Genomic DNA, 14,705 nt, shown 5'->3' with positions numbered 1-14,705 from the left:
GACAGAATGAAAAAAAGGATCATTGTACAAATGTGAAGGAGCAAATATTCATCAATGGGAGGGAAAACAGATCTTGATTTAGGATTTGAAATATTACTAATTTAGTTAAAATTGCTAGAGTTCAGCAGCTATTGGGATTTTGCTCAAGACAATGAGAGATTTTATACTAGTTATAGGGAAAAGAAAAGAAAGTTATAGAGAAAAACTAAAGATGTAGGATATCTTAGAATATGAACTTATTCTTAAAAAAATGGGTTCTATAGTGGTTGAGAAAAAGACTAGATGGTTTGACCAATGTATTTTACCTTCAGTTTGTGTCCTGTTATGCACTTCTGGCAATTATAGGGTCAATATTTCATTGCTTTTGTCCAAAGGTCATTCATTAAAAGATCTATGGAATTTGTCTTTCTCTTTCTGACTTACTTCACTCTGTATGACAGACTCTAGGTCTATCCACCTCATTACAAATAGCTCAATTTCGTTTCTTTTTATAGCTGAGTGATATTCCATTGTATATATATGCCACATCTTCTTTATCCAGAAAGACAAATACCATATGCTAACACATATATATGGAATTTAAGGGAAAAAAATGTCATGAAGAACCTAGGGGTAAAACAGGAATAAAGACACAGACCTACTTGAGAATGGACTTGAGGATATGGGGAGGGGGAAGGGTAAGCTGTGACAAAGCGAGAGAGAGGCATGGACATATATACACTACCAAACGTAAGGTAGATAGCTAGTGGGAAGCAGCCACATAGCACAGGGAGATCAGCTCGGTGCTTTGTGACTGCCTGGAGGGGTGGGATAGGGAGGGTTGGAGGGAGGGAGACGCAAGAGGGAAGGGATACGGGAACAGATATATATGTATAACTGATTCACTTTGTTATAAAGCAGAAACTAATACACCATTGTGAAGCAATTATACTCCAATAAAGTTGTAAAAAAAAAAGATCTATGGAGAGGAGGGTAGAGTATGGTATTTAGAATGGATTCTAGAGATAAGAACAGAACAAGATGACTTTTTGTATGTGCAATAAAGTTACATTTTAGAATAGAATTTTGAATAAAAATGAGCAAACCAATGACATTATAGTTACCTGTAATTATTAAATAAATGTTGGTTCTAATTTTTCAAAGCACCCCCCACCCCAATAGATGTATTCTGAATTATAATCTCAGCTCTCCTGAGGAGTAATTTAGTCTTTTCTTCAAGTATTTCTAAGGAGTTTCTATGTAAACATCTATAAGCATATTCTGGTATCATTCCAGATGCATGGAGTGGATTAACAGATTATAAAAAAAGTTTTCCAAAGTGGGTTGTGCATGAAAATCTATTTTGCTTTGAGAAGATAATAGAACTTCCTCAGAATTTTTTTTTTTAGTTTATTCTTTTCAAACAGTTTTTTCAGTGTGTGTGCATAAATTTAAAAATCATCTATAGTAGCACATTAGAGCATAGAATTATTTTAAAAATTAATAAGTATGTTGGGAAACTTTTTACAGGTAGAAGAATGTATTAAATTCAGGTCCATTGACATACAAGAAATGGAACTTTTAGGTTACATCATGGCAGTACCCTATTTTTAGCAGCTTTATTGAGGGATAATTTACACACCATAAAATTAACTCTTTGTAAGTATATAATTCAATGATTTTTAGTAAATTTATTGAGTTGCACAAAGATCACAATAAACCAGTCAGAATATTTCCATCACTTCCCAAATTTCTCTAATATCCATTTGCAGTCAATCCCTGTTCCCTCTCTTTTCTGTCTCTATAAATATGCCTTTTTGGACATTTCATATAAATTGAATCATATACTGTGTAGTCTTTTGCATCCGACATCTTTAATTTATCTTAATGTTTTTGAGGTTCACCCATGTGGTTATATGTATCCATAGTTCACTCCTTTTTATTGCTTAATAATATTACAGTGTATAGATATACCACATTTTATTCATCTACTCACTAGTTGATGGACATTTTGATTGTTTCCGGTTTTTGCCTACTATGAATAACATTGCTAAGAATATCTCCCTAGAAGTATTTGTGTGAACATAGGTTTTCATTTTCTTGGTTAGATTCCTAGGTGTGGAATTGCTGGGTAATAGGGTAACTTTACGTTTAACTGTCTAACAGAGTTTGAGTTTCTTCACATCTTTACTGACACTTTGTGTTTTTTTTTGGGGGGAGGTGTATAGTTGTTTTACAATGTTTTGTTAGTTTCTACTGTACAGCAAAGTGGAGTTCCCTGTGCTATATAGCAGGTTCTTATTAGTTATCTATTTTATACACATTAGTGTATATACGTCAATCCCAATCTCCCATTCCATCCCACCCCCCATCCCCAACCCCCACTTTCCCCGCTTGGTGTCCATACATTTGTTCTCTACATCTGTGTCTCTATTTCTTCCTTGAAAACCAGTTCATCTGTACCATTTTTCTAGATTCCACATATATGTGTTAATATATGATATTTGTTTATCTCTTTCTGACTTACTTCACTCTGTATGACAGTATCTAGGTGCATCCACGTCTCTGCAAATGACCCAGTGTCGTTCCTTTTTATGGCTGAGTAATATGTACCACATCTTCTTTAGCCATTTATCTGTCAATGGACACTTAAGTGGCTTCCACATCCTGACTGTTGTAAATAGTGCTGCAATGAACATTGTGGTACATGTCTCTTTTTGAATTATTGTTTTCTCAGGGTATATGCCCAGTAGTGGGATTGCTGGGTCATATGGTAATTCTATTTTTAGTTTCTTAAGGAACCTCCATACTGTTCTCCATAGTGGCTGTATCAATTTACATTCCCACCAGCAGTGCAAGAGTGTTCCCTTTTCTCCACACCCTCTCCAGCATTTATTGTTTGTAGATTTTCTGATGATGCACAGTCTAACTGGTGTGAGGTGATACCTCACTGTAGTTTTGATTTGCATTTCTCTAATAATTAGTGATGTTGAGCAGCTTTTCATGTGCCTCTTGGCCATTTGTATGTCTTCTTTGGAGAAATGTCTATTTAGGTCTTCTGAACATTTTTTGATTGGGTTGTTATTTTTTTGATACTGAGCTGCACGAGCTATTTATATATTTTGGAGATTAATCCTTTGTCCAGTGACTCATTTGCAAATATTTTCTCCCATTCTGAGGGTTATCTTTGCATCTTGTTTATAGTTTGCTGTGCAAAAGCTTTTAAATTTCATTAGGTCCCATTTGTTTATTTTGTTTTTATTTCCATTACTCTAGGAGGTGGGTCAAAAAGATCTTGCTGTGATTTATGTCAAAGAGTATTCTTCCAGTGTTTTCCTCTAAGAGTTTTATAGTGTCTGGTCTTACATTTAGGCCTTTGATCCATTTTGAGTTTATTTCTGTGCATGGCGTTAGGGAGTGTTCTAATTTCATTCTTTTACATGTAGCTGTCCAGTTTTACCAGCACCACTTACTGAAGAAGCGGTCTTTTCTCCATTGTATGTCCTTGCCTCCTTTGTCATAGATCACTTGACCATAGGTGTGTGGGTTTATCTCTGGACTTTCTATCCTTTTCCATTGGTCTATATTTCTGTTTTTATGCCAGTACCATATTGACTTGATTATTGTAGCTTTGTAGTAGTAAGTCAGGGAGTCTGATTCCTCCAGCTCTGTTTATTTTTCACAACATTGCCTTGGCTATTCAGGGTCTTTTTTGTCTCCATACAAATTTTAAGATTTTTGTCCTAGTTCTGTAAAAATATGCCATTGGTAATCCGATAGGGATTGCATTGAATCTGTAGATTCCTTTGGGTAGTATAATCATTTTCACAGAATTGATTTTTCCAATCCAAGTACATGGTATATCTCTCCATATGTTTGTGTCATCTTTGACTTCTTTCATCAGTGTCTTATAGTTTTCTAAATACAGGTCTTTTACCTCCTTAGGTAGGTGTATTCCTAGGTATTTTATACTATTTGTTGCAATGGTGAACGGGATTCTTTACTTAATTTCTTTTTCTGATCTTTCATTGTTAGTGTATAGGAATGCAAGAGATTTCTGTGCATTACTTTTGTATCCTGCAGCTTTACCAAATTCATTCATTAGTAGTTTTCTGGTGGCATTTTTAGGATTTTCTATGCATAGTATCATGTCCTCTGAGAACAGTGACAGTTTTACTTCTTCTTTTCCAATTTGTACTCCCTTTATTTCTTTTTCTTCTCTGATTGCCATGGCTAGGACTTCCAAAACTCTGTTGAATAATAGTGGTGAGAGTGGACATCCTTGTCTTTTTCCTCATCTTAGAGGAAATGCTTTCACTTTTTCACCATTGAGAATGATGTTAGCTGTGGATTTGTCGTATATGGCCTTTATTATGTTGAGGTATGTTCCCTTTATGCCCACTTTCTGCAGAGTTTTTATCATAAATGGGTGTTGAATTTTGTCGAAAGTTTTTTCTGCATCTATTAAGATGATTATATGGTTTTTATTCTTCAATTTGTCAATATGGTGTATCCCATTGTTTGATTTGTATATATTGAAGAATCCTTGCATCCCTGGAATAATCCTACTTGATCATGGTGTATGATCCTTTTAATGTGTTGTTGGATTCTGTTTGCTAGTATTTTGCTGAGGATTTTTGCATCTATATTCATCAGTGATATTGATCTGTAATTTTCTTTTTTTGTAGTATCTTTGTCTGGTTTTGGTATCGGTGATGGTGGCCTTTTAGAATGAGTTTCGGAGTGTTCCTTCTTCTGCAAGTTTTTGGAAGAGTTTGAGAAGGATGGGTGTTAGCTGTTCTCTGTTTGATAGAATTCACCTGTGAAGCCATCTGGTCCTGGACTTTTGTTTGTTGGAAGATTTTGTTGTTGTTGTTGTTGTTGTGGCATGCGGTCCTCTCACTGTTGTGGCCTCTCCCGTTGTGGAGCACAGGCTCCGGACGCGCAGGCCCAGCGGCCATGGCTCACACGCCCAGCCGCTCCGCGGCACGTGGGATCCTCCCGGACCGGGGCACGAACCCGTGTCCCCTGCATCAGCAGGCGGACTCCCAACCACTGCGCCACCAGGGAAGCCCTGTTGGAAGATTTTAAATCACAGTTTCAAATTCATTACTTGTGATTGGTCTGTTCATATTTTCTGTATCTTCCTGATTCAGTGTTGGAAGTTTATACCTTTCTAAGCATTTGTCCATTTCTTCCAGGTTGTCCACTTTATTGGCATAGAGTTGCTTGTCGTAGTCTCTTATGATGCTTTGTATTTCTGCAGTGTATATTGTAACTTCTCCTTTTCCATTTCTAATTTTATTAATTTGTGTCCTCTCCCTATTTTTTTGATGAGTCTGGCTAAAGGTTTATCAATGTTATTTATCTTCTCAAAGAACCAGCTTTTGGTTTTATTGATCTTTGCTATTGTTTTGTCTCTGTTTCACTTATTTCTGCTCTGATCTTTATGTTTTCTTTCCTTTTACTAACTTTGGGCTGTTTTTGTTCTTTTTTCTCTAGTTCCTTTAGGTGTAGGGTTAAATTGTTTATTTGAGATTTTTCTTGTTTCTTGAGATAGGATTGTATTGCTATAAACTTCCCTCTTAGAACTGCTTTTGCTGCATCCCATAGGTTTTGGGTCATCGTGTTTTCGTTGTCGTTTGTCTCTAGGTATTTTTTGATTTCCTCTTTGATTTCTTCAGTGATCTCTTGGTTATTTAGTAGCCTATTGTTTCGCCTCCATATGTTGGTGTTTTTTACGTTTTTTTCCATGTAATTTATTTCTAATCTCATAGCGTTGTGGTCGGAAAAGATGCTTGATATGATTTCAATTTTCTTAAATTTAGCAAGGTTTGATTTGTGACCCAGGATGCGATCTATCCTGGATAATATTCTGTGTGCACTTGAGAAGGAAGTTTAATCTGCTTTTTTCTGATGGAATGTCCTATAAATATCAATTAAATCTATCTGGTCTATTGTGTCATTTACAGCTTGTGTTTCCTTATAAATTTTCTGTTTGGATGACCTGTCCATTAGTGTAAGTTAGGTGTAAAAGTTCCCCACTATTATTGTGTTACTGTCGATTTCCTCTTTTATAGCTGTTAGCAGTTGCCTTATGTATTGAGGTGCTCCTATGTTGGGTGCATATATATTTATAATTGTTATATCTTCTTCTTGGATTGTTCCCTTGATCATTATGTAATGTCTTTCCTTGTCTCTTGTAACATTCTTTATTTTAAAGTCTATTTTATCTGATATGAGTATTGCTACTCCAGTTTTCTTTTGATTTTCATTTGCATGGAATATCTTTTTCCATCCCCTCACTTTCAGTTTGTATGTGTACCTAAGTCTAAGTGGGTGTCTTGTAGGCAATATACATATGGGTGTTGTTTTTGTATCCATTCAGCCAGTATATGTCTTTTGGTTGGAGCATTTAATACATTCACATTTAAGGTAGTTATCAATATGTATGTTCCTATTACCATTTTATTAATTGGTTTGGGTTTGTTTTTTAGGTCCTTTCCCTCTCTTGTGTTTCCCGCTTAGAGAAGTTTCTTTAGAATTTGCTGTAGAGTGGGTTTGGTGGTGCTGAATTCTCTTAACTTTTGCTTGTCTGCAAAGCTTTTGATTTCTCCATTGAATCTGAATGAGATCCTTGCTGGGTAGAGTATTCTTGGTTGTAGCTTCTTCCCTTTCATCACTTTAGATATATTGTACCACTCCCTTCTGGCTTTCAGAGTTTAAGGGAGTTCCCTTGTATATTATTTGTCATTTTTATCTTGTTGCTTTTAATAATTTTTCTTTGTCCTTAATTTTTGTCAATTTGATTACTATCTGTCTCAGCATGTTTCTCCTTGGGTTTATCCTGCCTGGAACTTTCTGCACTTCCTGGACTTGGGTGGCTATTTCCTTTCCCTTGTTAGGGAGATTTTTGACTATAATCTCTTCAGATATTTTCTCGGGTTCTTTCTCTCTCTCTTCTCCTTCTGGGACCCCTATAATGCGAATGTTGGTGCATTTAATGTTGTCCTAGAGGTCTCTTAGGCTGTCTTCATTTCTTTTCATTCTTTTTTTCTTTATTCTGTTCCATGGCAGTGATTTCCACCATTCTGTCTTCCAGGTCACTTACCCATTCTCTGCCTAAGTTATTCTGCTATTGATTCCTTCTAGTGTATGTTTCATTTCAGTTATTGTATTGTTCATCTCTGTTTGTTTGTTCTTTAATTCTTCTAGGCCATTGTTAAATATTTCTTGCAGCTTCTCAATCCTTGCCTCCATTCTTTTTTCGAGGTCCTGGATCATCTTCACTATGATTATTCTGAATTCTTTTTCTGGAAGGTTGCCTATCCCACTTCATTTAGTTGTTTTTCTGGGGTTTTATCTTGTTCCTTCATCTGGGACATAGTCCTCTGCCTTTTCATTTTGTCTATCTGTCTGTGATTGTGGCTTTTGTTCTACAGGCTGCAGGATTGTTGTTCTTGCTTCTGCTGTCTGCCCTCAGGTGGATGAGGCATCTAAGAGGCTTGTGCAAGCTTCCTTTTGGGAGGGACTGGTGGTGGGTAGAGCTCGTGTTGCTCTGGTGGGCAGAGCTCAGTAAAAGTTTAATATGCTTGTCTGCCAATGGGTGGGGCTGTGTTTCCTCCCTGTTGGTTCTTTGGCCTGAGGCAACCCGGCACTGCAGTCTACAGGCTCTTTGGCAAGGCTAATGGTGGACTCTGGGAGGCCTCACACCAATGAGTACTTCCCAGAACTTCTGCTGCCAGTGTCCTTTTCCCTGCAGTGAGCCACAGCCACCCCTCCGCCTCTGCAGGAGACCCTCTGACACTAGCAGGTAGGTCTGATTCAGTCTCCTATGGGGTCACTGCTCCTTCCCCCTGGGTCCTGGTGTGCACACTATTTTGTGTGTGCCCTCCAAGCATGGAGTTTCTGTTTCCCCCCAGTCCTGTTGAAGTCCTGCAGTCAAATCTCACTGGCCTTCAAAGTCCAGTTCTCTGGGGATTCCTCATCCTGTTGCCAGAACCCCAGCTTGGGAAGCCTCACGTGGGGCTCAGAACCTTCACTCCAGTGGGTGGACTTCTGCGGTATAATTGTTCTCCTGTTTGTGTGTCGCCCACTCAGCAGTTACGGGATTTGATTTTATCGTGATGGCACCCCTTTTATCATCTCATTGCAGCTACTCCTTTGTCTTTGCATGTGGGGTATCTTTTTTGGTGAGTTCCAGTGTCTTCCTGTCGATGATTGTTCAGCAGTTAGTTATGATTCCAGTGCTCTTGCAAGAGGGAGTGAGCGCACGTCCTTCTACTCCACCATCTTGAACCAATCACACTTTGTGTTTTCTATCTATTAGATTATAGCTGTTCTAATAGGTGAATAGTGGTATCTAACTGAGGTTTTAACTTGAGTTTCCCTGATGAAAGTCAATATTGTTGAGCATATTTTTACACATTTATTAACCATTCACTTATCCTCATTGAAATGTCTTTTTAAATAGTTTGCTCATTTTTGAATTGAGTTGTTATTATTGAATTCTAAGCATTTTATATATTCTAGATAAAAATCCTTTACAGAAATATGATCTGAAAGTACTTTCTTCAAGTTTGTGGCTCGTCTTTTTATTGTATTAATGGTGTGTTTTGAATGTGAAAAAGTTTTAATTTTAAGGAAGTCCATTTTATCAACTTTTTCTTTTATGGATTGTGCTTTTGTTGTCATGCCTAAGAACTCTTTGCCTAATTCAATGCACAAAGATTTTATTATATGTTTTCTTCTAAAGAGTTTATAGCTTTAGATCTTATTGTTTAGGGTTATAATCCATTTTGAGATCATTTGCGTATATTATGAGGTAAGAGTCTAAGTTGATTTTTGACATATGAATATTCCATTACCGTTACATTGAAAAGACTTTTGCTATTGTAATGTCTTGGCATTTTTTTTGAAAATCATTTGATCACGAATATATAATTACTTATGGATTCTCAATTATTTTCCGCTGACCTAAATGTCTATTTTTCTACCGATATCATAATGTCTTAATTATTGTAGCTTTGTGGTATGTTTTGAAATCAGATAATGTAAGTCTGATTTTGTAAAAAAAAAAAAAAAAAAAAAAAATTTTGTCTATTCCTGGTCCTCATTTCTGTATAAATTTAGGGATTAGCTTGTAAATCTACAAAATAGATTACATGAATTTCAGTAGCAGTTGGGTTGAATCTATAGATCATTTTGAGGAGAATTGTCATTTTAACAATATTGTTTTCAAACTTATGAATGTGGAATATCTCCCTATTTATTTACTCTTCAATTTCTCCAAGCAATGTTTTGTAGTTTATTTGTTTGTTTCATATAATAGACTTTTTAAAAAGAGCAGTTTTAGGTTCATGGCAAAATTGAGAAGAAAGTAGACATATCTCCCTGTCCCCACACATGAATAGAATCTCATGCTCTAAACAACTCCCCACAGAGTGGTGCATTTGTTGTAATTGATGAACCTACATTGATACATCATTATCACCCATGGTTCATAGTTTACATTTAGGGCTTACTCTTGGTGTTATATATTCTATGCTTTGAACAAATGTACAATGACATGTATCCACCATTACAGTATCATATGGAATAGTTTCACTGTCCTAAAAATCCTCTATGCTCTGCCTGTTCATCCCTCCCTTTCCTCTAATCCCTGGCAACCACTGATCTTTCTACTGTCTCCATATTTTTTTCAGAATGTCAGGTAGTTGGAGTCATATAGTATGTAGCCATTTTATATTGGCTTCTTTCATTAGCAGTATGCATTGAAAGTTCTTCCATGTCTTTTCAGGACTTCATAGTTCATTTATTTTCAGCACTGAATAAAATTTCATTGTCTGGATGTACTACAGTTGATTTATCCATTCACCTACTGAAGGGCCTCTTAGTCACTTCTAAGGTTAGGCAATTAGAAATAAAATTTCTATAAACATCTGTGTGTAGGTTTTTTAGTGGACATACATTTTCAAGATCCTTCAGGTAAATACCAGGGAGTGCGATTGATGGATTGTATGGTAAGAGTGTATTTAGTTTTTTAAGAAACCACCAAATTGTCTTCCAAAGTGGCTGAACCATTTTCCCTTCCCACCAGCAATGGATGAGGGTTCCTGTTGCTCTACAATCCTACCAGCACTTGGTGTTGTCAGTATTCTGCATTTTGGTTATTCTAAAGGTGTGTAGTTATAGCTCATTGTTGTTTTAACTTGCATTTCCCTGATGATGTATAATGTAGAGCATCTTTTTGTATGCTTATTTGCCATCTGTATGTCTTCTTTGATGAGGTATCTGTTAAAAAGTCTTTGGCCCAGTTTTTGAGTTTTTTGCTTTCTTATTGTTGAGCTTTAAGAATTCTTTGTATATTTGGATAATAATCTTTTATCAAATACACCTTTTGCAAATATTTCCTCTCAGTCACAGAGCAGACACTTTTAATTTTAATGAAGTCCAGCTTATGAATTCTTTCTTTTGTGGATTGTGCATTTGGTGTTGTATCTAAAAAGTTCCCAACCTAAGGTCTTCTAGATTTTTTCCTATGTTATCTTTTAGGCATTTAATAGTTTCGTGCTTTACATTTAGTCTGTGATCTATTTTGGTTTAATTTTTGTGTATTGTGCAGGTTGTAATGTCTGTCTAGACTTTTTTTTTTCCCTATGGATGTCCAAGTGTTCCAGCCGCATTTGTTGAAAAGACTGCCCTTGCTCTGTTGAACTGCCTTTACTCTCTTGTCAAAGATCAGTTGACTATATTTATATGTGAAGGATTGGTATTGTTTCTTCATTAAATATGTTAGAATTAATCAGTGAAGCTGTTTTGTAATGTTTTTAAATAAATAAGACTTCATTAAACTTTTGTTTACCTCCCAGTAATGGCTTCACATTAAATTGAGAGTAAATTAGAAATAAATAGAAAGGAGTTTCCAATTCCTTACCATGGTCTATAAGGACCAATGTATAGGGACACTGTCTACATCTGACTTCACCATATAACACTTTCTTACTTGCATACTATGCTCTATACAACATGGGTCTTTTTATGAATATTAAGCACTCTAGTATTAGGGGCTTTTCACTTGAAGTTCCTTCTATTGCTATTTCTTTCTCATCAATTATATCTTAGCTCAAATGTAATTGTCTCATAGCATTCTCAGTCCAGTCACCTTCATTGCTACTCCAGTGACTCTCTACCCTCTTATTTTTTCACAGAACTGTTTACTATTTGAAATTCTTATTTATTTATTTGTATGTCTAGATTTATTTTTTGTCTCTTCTCCCTTAAACATATGCTCTGTAAAGACAGCTACCTGGCCGTTCTCATTCATTTCTATCTCCCTTGACTTAGTACAGTGTCTGCCACTTAGTCAAACCTCAATCATTATTTGTGAAATAAATGAATAAAATGATTATCTCAGGGTCTTGCTTGACTTTTAGAAAGAATTAGATAGTATGCTCTTTTTTGATTACCCTTAATTAAAACCTTTAAAAATAGATAAAAACAATTTGATAAACAGAAATCATTAGAGGTCCATTTTCTTTGGTAAATAGCATTAACAAAAATGCAGTTTCAGTGTTTTCAACATTCTATTGCTCATATGAGGAAAAAGAAATCATAGAATTGGTTGGGATCTTCAGATTCAATCCCTTCTTCCCCACAATGAAACTAATTGAACATATATTTACCTGTGCTCATTTTAAAGATCTCAAGAGATAAATATTCCATAAAACAATCTTATGGTGTTAGTAACCTGAAGCACTTTGAAGCTAACAATTTCTTTCTTATATTTTTCACTTGTTTAAATATATCAGCCTCTAACGGAAGATACAAGGCAATTCTCATCTTTCTAATGAAAAGATTCCCCTGAAGTTTTGTCTGACTTGAAATTTTAAACTTCTAGGAACATAGATGAAATTGTGTGTTATACACTTATAAAATTTTATTTAGAAATTTAATTTCTGTTTTTCCATGAAAACAGTAGTTAATAAATGTTGCTTTTTTTCCATTCTCACATGTCATGGAATTATTGTACTCAGATTTATCTTGGTGAACTCAGTAATCTACCACTTCAGTGTCTTTATCAACACTTCAACCTATTTTTTGAGTCATCTAATGCCACTTTCCATCTAATAGATTTCCAAAGTACATAATCTTACCTTAAAAGTAGTTTGAGATACAGCAGTTTTGCAATCAGCATATGGTAGTCTCTAAAGTTCTATTCAAGCTACTAGTAATTATTTATATGACATTATAAAAGTTCTTATTTCTACTCACTTTATTTACTATATGTTTGTTAATACACTCCCCTTTGTATATGTGAATGTTGCTTTTATTTTGATAACGTGATCTTTAAAAAGCTTGTTTCCATAGCCATAAATCTGTTAAAATTAGGAGACCCCACTCCAGGTATAATTATTGAATCTGTATTTAATATTTTGTATCTTTTTATTGTTTTTATTTGTTTAATCAGTCCCATGAGTAGACATATTTAAGCATCCCAAATTAGCATAGATTATAAGCTAATGCATCTTCCCCAAATAACACTTGGTTGTTTAAATAAACATTAAGAGTGCCCTTTTATGTTAAATATTTTGAAAGCCTTCAACTATAGTGTAACTTTCTTTTTCTTTTAAGAGATCATTTAAGTGAGAAATAATGTTTTGAATTTTGCCAGATAAGGATTTTAAAGAATTTTTTCTTGTCCTCTATTTTTCAAACTTCCAGCAATAGAAGTTTTTTCTCCCCTCAGTTTAGTGCAGATTTTTCTCTCCTACCTGCTTTTGAAATTTGTACATAAATAATCATTTTATTTTACATGATTACTTATTTTTCTGTTAACCATCACCATAAAGAAAGATTCCTAATTGGTTGTACGTTTTTGGAGTGAATTTGAACACTATGTGCTTTGCGAGAATGTAAGGTCTGTGAGTGTTGATTTATTTTAAAAAAATGAATAAGAGCAGGTCAGTGACTCACTGTTTTAACAATAAAGTATGTATTTGACCTATTATTATTAGTTTTGCATTTTTAGATGTGTAAATCAAATTTTAGTTAAACAGAAAATTTTAATAACTTTATAATTATAAAATATTATTGTTAACAAATCTTTAAGATGGATAGGTCATATGTAATGCCTGTATCAGAAGTTACAATGTAGTGGTTAAAATATGACTTTGGAGCAAGATTGCCTGGGTTTAAATCCTGATTCTTCTCTTACAAGCCATGCAATTTTTGAGAAAGTCTTGTGTGTCCCAATATCCTCATATATAAAATGAGGGTGATAAAAATAGTACTTACTTTATAGAATTATTGTAAGGATTAGATAAGTAATTTGACAGACACTTAGAAAATGTCTGCTGCATAGCAAGCATTATGTGTTTGCTATTGTTACTATAATCAATAATAGCAGTAAAATGTACAGCAGCAGAACTTAGTCTTAACACCAACCCATCCAATTGTGGTTCATTTTTACCTATCAAACTGCCTTAATTCAAAATATATTTAACTACTATTAGTTAACTATCTTTAGGTGAGAAATGCTTTCCTGCCAATTAGATGTTTATCATTCATTGATAGCTCTGTTTGACAGAAATCAAATTAACTACAAATAAGACTAAATGTGATAGGAAGGAAGCCAGTGTTTATTGATCAAGTGCTTAGCATTGTGCTAAAAATTCCTTAATCTCTTTTTATTTAATTCCAGACTCTTCTGAATAGACATTACAATTCTAACTAAGTTATCCAACTAAGCTTTAGCTGGTTTAGAGTGGTGCTTCTCAGACCTGAATGTGCTGATGAGTTACCTGGGGATCTTGCTCCACTGCAGATTCTGAATCAGTAGGTTTGTGGTTGGCCTGAGGGTCTGCATTTCTAACAAACTCTTAGGTTTTGCCAGTACTGCTTATCTCAGACTACACTCTGAGCAGCAGCGGCTTAGATCATAAAGAAACATCCCATGCAATGTTTAATAATATGCATCTGAAGGTTAAGCTAGTTTAGAGCATGATGTGACCATTGCTTGGAATCTGTACTGATTATTCATTGCTGCCTCCTGCATTTAACTTTGTGTGCTGAGTTTAATTCATGGTGGACTGATTATCTTTACTGCCTTATAGGAGATTTGTGGCCATATTGATGGTAGCTAGATTTGAACCTGTGTATACACATGTATGTTCTTTAGAAAGCCTTGTTCCTGGTGTCTCATGGATATTTTCAGGGGTTGTTGTGAAATCTTTCTTTTGACCTAGTGTACACAGAGTTTCAATGTTCTAAGTGGTGAATTAAGTATTTGATATTTGAAAAAAATCATCTTTGACATTAAATTTTAGGAGCTCCCTTCCTCCCCTCAAACCAATCAAGTAGAACAATTAGAATACAGTGGTAGATTTAGACGTAATTGAAGATAGTCTAGTGCTTTGGCAATTTCAAAGATATTTTTAAATGCCTATTCCAGGATGTTTATTTTCTTATATTTTCTGCCATTCTCCTTCCCTCCCCCTCCATCCTAAGCTACACTTCTGTGGTGGTTTTCTATAGTAGAGGAAGGGAAGACAAACTGGAGTGAGGAAGAATATAATGGACCAGTACTTAAAAGAACATTTTTTAATTCTAGGCATATTTTTAATGGAAAAATTTATTGAGATAGTTGTAGGTTCACATTCAGTTGTAAGAAATAATGCATCGAGATCCATTTACATTAGGGAAATAAATGAAGATCACCCAAACGG

The sequence above is a fragment of the Mesoplodon densirostris genome, chromosome 12 (genome assembly GCF_025265405.1).
Source record: "Mesoplodon densirostris isolate mMesDen1 chromosome 12, mMesDen1 primary haplotype, whole genome shotgun sequence".
Classification (NCBI taxonomy): Eukaryota; Metazoa; Chordata; class Mammalia; order Artiodactyla; family Ziphiidae; genus Mesoplodon; species Mesoplodon densirostris.
The sequence above is the reverse complement of the archived record's forward strand: the minus strand, read 5'-3'. Positions refer to the sequence as shown.